Source organism: Apis dorsata, unplaced genomic scaffold, assembly GCF_000469605.1.
Source record: "Apis dorsata unplaced genomic scaffold, Apis dorsata 1.3 scaffold_156, whole genome shotgun sequence".
NCBI classification, from domain to species: domain Eukaryota; kingdom Metazoa; phylum Arthropoda; class Insecta; order Hymenoptera; family Apidae; genus Apis; species Apis dorsata.
The window spans coordinates 94,096-100,518 of record NW_006263446.1 but is presented as its reverse complement, the minus strand read 5'-3'; the positions used below and the strand labels follow the sequence as shown (position 1 = coordinate 100,518).

At 28.8% G+C, this 6,423-nt stretch overlaps 1 protein-coding gene and 1 long non-coding RNA gene across 2 annotated transcripts in view; one reads left to right on the top strand and one right to left on the bottom strand.

The window, feature by feature from the left end:
* LOC116185299 overlaps positions 1-966 on the top strand; it is a 2,360-nt gene extending 1,394 nt beyond the window's left edge. Inside the window, exon 2 of the long non-coding RNA XR_004150117.1 lies at positions 633-966. This is a non-coding gene — a long non-coding RNA (uncharacterized LOC116185299). The remainder of the gene's footprint in view (positions 1-632) is intronic.
* The window catches only part of LOC102674958, a 123,756-nt gene that overhangs the window by 24,318 nt on the left and 93,015 nt on the right, over positions 1-6,423 (bottom strand). The window lies entirely within an intron of this gene.

Genomic DNA, 6,423 nt, shown 5'->3' with positions numbered 1-6,423 from the left:
ATTCCTTGCTTTAACTAAAAGATGATAGTGAAACCTGAATATATGTAATTTGACTATCAGTGAGAAGTATATTTTAGTATCTGTTGATATAGATTCATCCTTGAACAAATGTGGCTTTGAATCATATAATAATCCTAAGATTTAGGTTAAATCTCTTAGGTTAGAGAAAGTGAATGCTTAGATGATTTCTGATTTAAATTAGGGTTAGATTTGGGTTGAATTTTTACCTTTAAGTCTTTCTTTGTGAATCTTTTGGATAATACAGGACTGTGTGCTACTTTAGGAAAGAGAATTACATCTAACTTTGTGTATAATTCAAGAGCAAAATTCCTTGCTTTAACTAAAAGATGATAGCAACCTAAATATATGTAATTTGACTATCAGTGAGAAGTATACTTTACCATCTGTTGATATAGATTCATCCTTGAACAAATGTGGCTTTGAATCATATAATAATCCTAAGATTTAGGTTAAGTCTGCAGGTTAGAGAAAGTGAGTGTTAAAAATAGATGTCAGAAACAGAGATAATAAATATAGAGATGTAAGAAATTAAACATGAGAGAAAATATTATGGAGAATAGTCTTATCTAAATGTCTTAATGTAAATTTGAATTTAATGGATTATTTTATAGAGAAAGGAGAAAAATTAAACAAAGGTAAATATCATGGAAAGGCATACAAGGATCTCTTTCGTGTTCAACGAGTGCCCGGTTGAAGAGTGCTACGTTAAGGAAAGTTTTAAAAGCACGCCTTTAATTCCATTCAATGCTATCGCTCGCCGTGGAATGAACATTGAAAACACAGCCACTGTGAAACTAATGAAATTGATTTGCACCGTTCCTTCCCGAGAATCGACTTGGTAAAGAGTTCAAGCTCTCGAAGACACTGTTTCTTTTAATCTTATTTATTGTACTTGAAACAGAGCTGCCACTTACCACGGATCAAAAAAAAAAAAAAAAAAAAAAATTGAACCAAGAGGAAGATGTACGTATATATTTAATAATATTAACGAATATCAACATTGCGAAACATTCAACATAACATGTCAATAAATAAACAGTTTGTTACATAATTGATAAAACAAACATTTTAAATTTTATTTTAATTATTTTTATCGAGAATAATTTTTTTTTTTTCAGAACAAAAAAAATTCCATTCTGAAAGCATCGAACAGTTTATTCATTACGTAATGAGATTACTGCGAAGAGAGATATTGTATCACGAGCTACGTAGTTTCTCCTCGCTTATATCGAAGATCTTCGCGGAAACGGAAGTTCGACAAAGCATTGCCCTACTATCCGCCTCTTCGAGACTACGCATTTTAATGAAGATTATTAAAATGAGATGGAGCTTAAGAAGTTCCGAAACAATATCTTAACGCGACTTGAGTTACGCGGCGAAGATCAGTGTGGAAGAGAATCTTTTTTAAAACGAATTTTATCAAGTAAACGAAACGAAGATTTAAAACGGTAACAACGGATGGAAAATTTATCTTTTCGTTTCGAAATTTAAGTAAAATTTAAAGTAATCCAATTTTTAAGGACAAGAAAAGAATTAGAAGATTTAACCTAATTTAAATTGGGATATTTATTCTCGAACTCGATTTTTCATTTTTGTTTTTGGCTTTGAAAAAATTCTGAAATTACTTATCGAGATATTTAACGTAGAATAAAACAAATTATTGTTGAATTAAAGTTGAACAAAACTTTTTTCCAACAATCTAACCTCAATTCGATTCGGAATATTTATTCCAAAACTCTTTTTCTTATCGTTTTTTTGGCTTTGAAAAAACTTTGAAAATACTGATCGAGGCCTTTAATTTGGAATACAAATCGTTAAACGAGAGTTTAATAAACTTTTTCGATAAAAATAAAACCTCGTTTCCAAGTTATTTGACGATAAAAATTTCCCTTTGATCTTCCAGTCATCTACGACAAGAGTTAACGATAAAATAAGCAGAACCAAAAAATTAAAAAAAAAAGGTAATTTCAAATTTTTTTATCACCTTCGATCATAGTTCAATGAACTTTTCACGAAAATCGCTTTTTTTTTTTCTATCTCGAAATTTTGTATCGACAATAGAAAATCCTTGCCGAGGAAAAATTCCTTACACAACAATATCTGTTTTGGATGACAGGTTTTGTAAGAAAGAAAGAAAAAAAAATTGGGAAGAAGAGAAAATAGAAAAAAAAAAAAAAAGTAGAAACAGGCTTAATTAAATTTCACGAATCGTTTTCATGCTACGACTCGATTCATCAGGTAACTTCGCGCAATCAAAACCTCTCTGGCTTTTATGGAAATTTGCCGAAAACCCTCGTGTTGAACAACTAAATTTGCAACAAATGAAATTTCGAGGATTACAAGCCGCTGAAACGTGAGAAAAATATTAATCCGAATGTGAACATGTTTCGTGATAATGCACTCATTTGTCAACAAGCGAATAACAAGAGTGTTGTGTGGTTGTGGTGTGGTTTTCGTACAAGGTATGGAAATTTAACTAGAATTATCAGCTCGTGAAAAATGTAATTATTATCGATTCATTTGACGATAGATTTATTTTCTTGTATTACTTTTTGTTTCTCTTTCCAGAAGAAAAGAATGAAAAGGGAAGAGGATAAAAATTTCAAGTGAACGAAAATAGAGGAAAATTCCAATTTCAAGGAATGGAAAGCTAGACAAGTTTTCTTTCATACATCCATCCAACGATTCTCAATTCAATGTTTCTCGAGCAGAGAAAGAAAAATAAAAGTTCCGGCTATTAAAAAAGTAAAGTAAAAATTCGAAAACTCGAATTTAACGGAATAGAACGTTAAACGATTGATCAACGTTGCGATATGTAAATTTCCCGTCACTTGTTCGATTCGCAATTCCAAGGTTTCGGTTCAAGGGTGCATCGTGTATGCAAATGCGTGACGAGAGAGAGAAAAATGAAAACGAATGATCAGCGACTCCGCATCGAAGAGAACAATCTCCGAGCTGGCAAGGTCTAAGTTGGCAATTGCATCGGCTATGTGTCAATTATTCCAAACCAGATAAAACAAACAATGCCATTTGTGTAAAAACCGTTCAAATTCAAACTGTCAAAAAATGAACAAATTTCAATATGAAATTTTATTATAGTTGCAATAGAAGAAAATATTGTAAATTCGTTTTAGATCAAATTCATCATTAGATCATTGTTCAAAGAAATTAGATTATAAAATAAATTTACTTAAAGCCAATTTTAGGTTAGGTATAGTATAACTTGAATTTCATAGTTTAGATTTTAGGTTAGGTAGTATAACTTGAGTTTTATTTATATTTACCAAATTAAATACTATAATATGTAAATGTAAGATTATTGTATTTAATAAGAAATTAGGTTATAAAGTAAATTTACTTAAAGCCAATTTTAGGTTAGGTATAGTATAACTTGAGTTTCATAGTTTAGGTTTTAGGTTAATATAACTTGAGTGTCATTTATATTTGCAGAATTAAATACTATAATATGTAAATGTAAGATTATTGTATTTAATAAGAAATTAGGTTATAAAGTAAATTTACTTAAAGCCAATTTTAGGTTAGGTATAGTATAACTTGAGTTTCATAGTTTAGGTTTTAGGTTAGGTAGTATAACTTGAATTTTATTTATATTTATGGAATTAAATACTATAATATGTAAATGTAAGATTATTGTATTTAATAAGAAATTAGGTTATAAAATAAATTTACTTAAAGCCAATTTTAGATTAGGTAGTATAACTTGAGTTTCATAGTTTAGGTTTTAGGTTAATATAACTTGAGTGTCATTTATATTTGCAGAATTAAATACTATAATATGTAAATATAAGATTATTGTATTTAATAAGAAATTAGGTTATAAAATAAATTTACTTGAAGCCAATTTTAAATTAGTATAACTTGAGTTTCATAGTTTAGGTTTTAGGTTAGTATAACTTGAGTTTCATTTATATTTATGGAATTAAATACTATAATATGTAAATATAAGAATATTGTATTTAATAAGAAATTAGGTTATAAAATAAATTTACTTGAAGCCAATTTTAGATTAGTATAACTTGAGTTTCATAGTTTAGATTTTAGGTTAGGTAGTATAACTTTCATTTATATTTATGGAATTAAATACTATAATATGTAAATGTAAGAATATTGTATTTTAAATTGGTTAGTTAGCCAATATTCTCGACATTTCTTGTATCTAATTGATTATTTATTGCTCGTGTGATGGTATTCGTGCATAACTTTTGCATTACCAGGATCGTATCATCCAGTCCTTGGACCAATTTTTGTCCAAGAAATTCCATTATTCCGCGATTATATATCGTATCATTGAAAAAAAGAAGAGAATTCTGAGAATGCCAAAGTTCATTTTTTTATCCACTTCCGGCTAACAATCTCGGCATACCTTTATCGATCATGCGTCACAAGGTTTAATTCACAATGGAAGAATTAAAATCTCGTCAAGCTTAGAGAAGAAAAAATTTTTCTCTTAAACTTCCATTCCCTTTCTTTCTTTTTTTCTCTTCTTTCTTTGTAAAAGACGACCATTTTTCCTCTCTTTTCCATCTTCATTTATACTTGAATATTGCTCTTTTCTTCCCTCGAGACGTCAATTTCGGATCAACTTCTTCATATGTACAGTATCAATAATTTCTTTGGGTTTTCGTACACTTGATACACTTGATAAAAATATTATCGAAACGTGAAAGGTAAAGTTCGTGAAAAAATATTACAATTTTTATACGCATCGGAAACAAAAGGGGAAATGTATATTCACGATCTTAACTGTTTGTGTCACAAGTTTGCATCACCATTCGCGATAATCGAGACATTGTTACGTGACATTTATAAATCGCGATATCGCTGAAACGTTATCTAATACCTTGTGCATCCATTCGTTACGCTATTTTCACATCTACGTATCGGTAATATTGACAACTCGTATAAGCTGAGAATTCTAAGGGATGATTCTTAGAAGCAAAGTAAAATGGATATCGAAATAATTTTATCGTCTGAATATTTTTGAAAATAAAACTTTGCAAATAATAGATAATTTTTTCTGTCAAAATAAAATTTAATCGTCCAGCAACCATAATCGATCTCGATGGATTAAAATGGAGGATTGTTATCATCGTGCGATTTACAAAATTTCGGATTTCTTTTGCTTCGACACGAGAGAAAATTAATTTTTCGTTGATTAATCGGCATATATCGACAACTGTGTTAATTAAAGTGCATTGTGTTTATTAAGTTGAAAGATCGATAGAAACTTATAAATAATTCATACGATTCGGATACACGTGTGTGCGAGTGTAAGTGGCATATAATCGTGAACATGTCTATTCAGCTTTTCGAACGGGGATAACAACGGCTCTTCAGATTACCAGAAATGGCGTATCTTGTACGTGGTTGCTTGACTCGGGATGACATTTAAGAATAAACGAAGGCGTGAATGGAAATTGGGAATTTTTAAGTCGAAGGTTGAATCATTATTTGTTTACTCGTATTTATTTAAACGAATAATTATTCAGAAAATAAAATAAATATGAATCCACTGTTGGAGGATAAACAGGTTTGTACAAGTAAATTCACGTTTAATTCTTTTCTCGCGAGGTTATGATTTTTTCATTTCATTTTTTAAAATTCGTAATCGAGAGAATTTTGAACGAAAAACGCAATTTTTTTTGCAAACAAATTTTCATTCTCATCAAGAGATACAATTTTTCAATTAATAATTATTATATAATATAATTTATATATAATAATTTCGTAATATATATCATGATTCATCTTCAAGTTTCCAGTGTGAAAATATTTTTTATAAGCTTATTATATTTTAATTGTTTCCAATCATACGTATTTTTCAATCAAAATTTCTAATTTGTTTAAACGTTTGAGTGATACGTTTGCAGATATCGTAATAACATGGATGATCAATTTTCGCCACGTGTTAGCGTGCTCATCTTTCTCTATAATTCAACCGTGTCGTGTTGAGACACGTGGGGAATTCCCGTGAAAAAACACGTTTATGTTTATCAGATTGAGAATCTCATTAAATAATACGCTAAATTCATACGATGACTTTAATATTCAGTGATTTTTATGTGATTATCGATATTAATATGGAAAAAAATTAAATAATAACTAAAATTATTGTTGCAAGTTATATTAGATAATTTTAAAAGGATAATTGTACTTTTTTCTTCTTCATTGCTGTATCTTTAGAACGAAGTTATAAGGAAATTGTAAATTAATGATTTTTCTAAAGATATAAAACCTAATGATTATTAATGAGATTATTAATGAGATTCTAATAAATTAGAATTTTCATTCAAAAAAAAAAAAAAATTATGCATTTATATATAATAATAACAAAACAATCTATATTATCGATACCATTAAATCAACAAATTCAAACAAAAT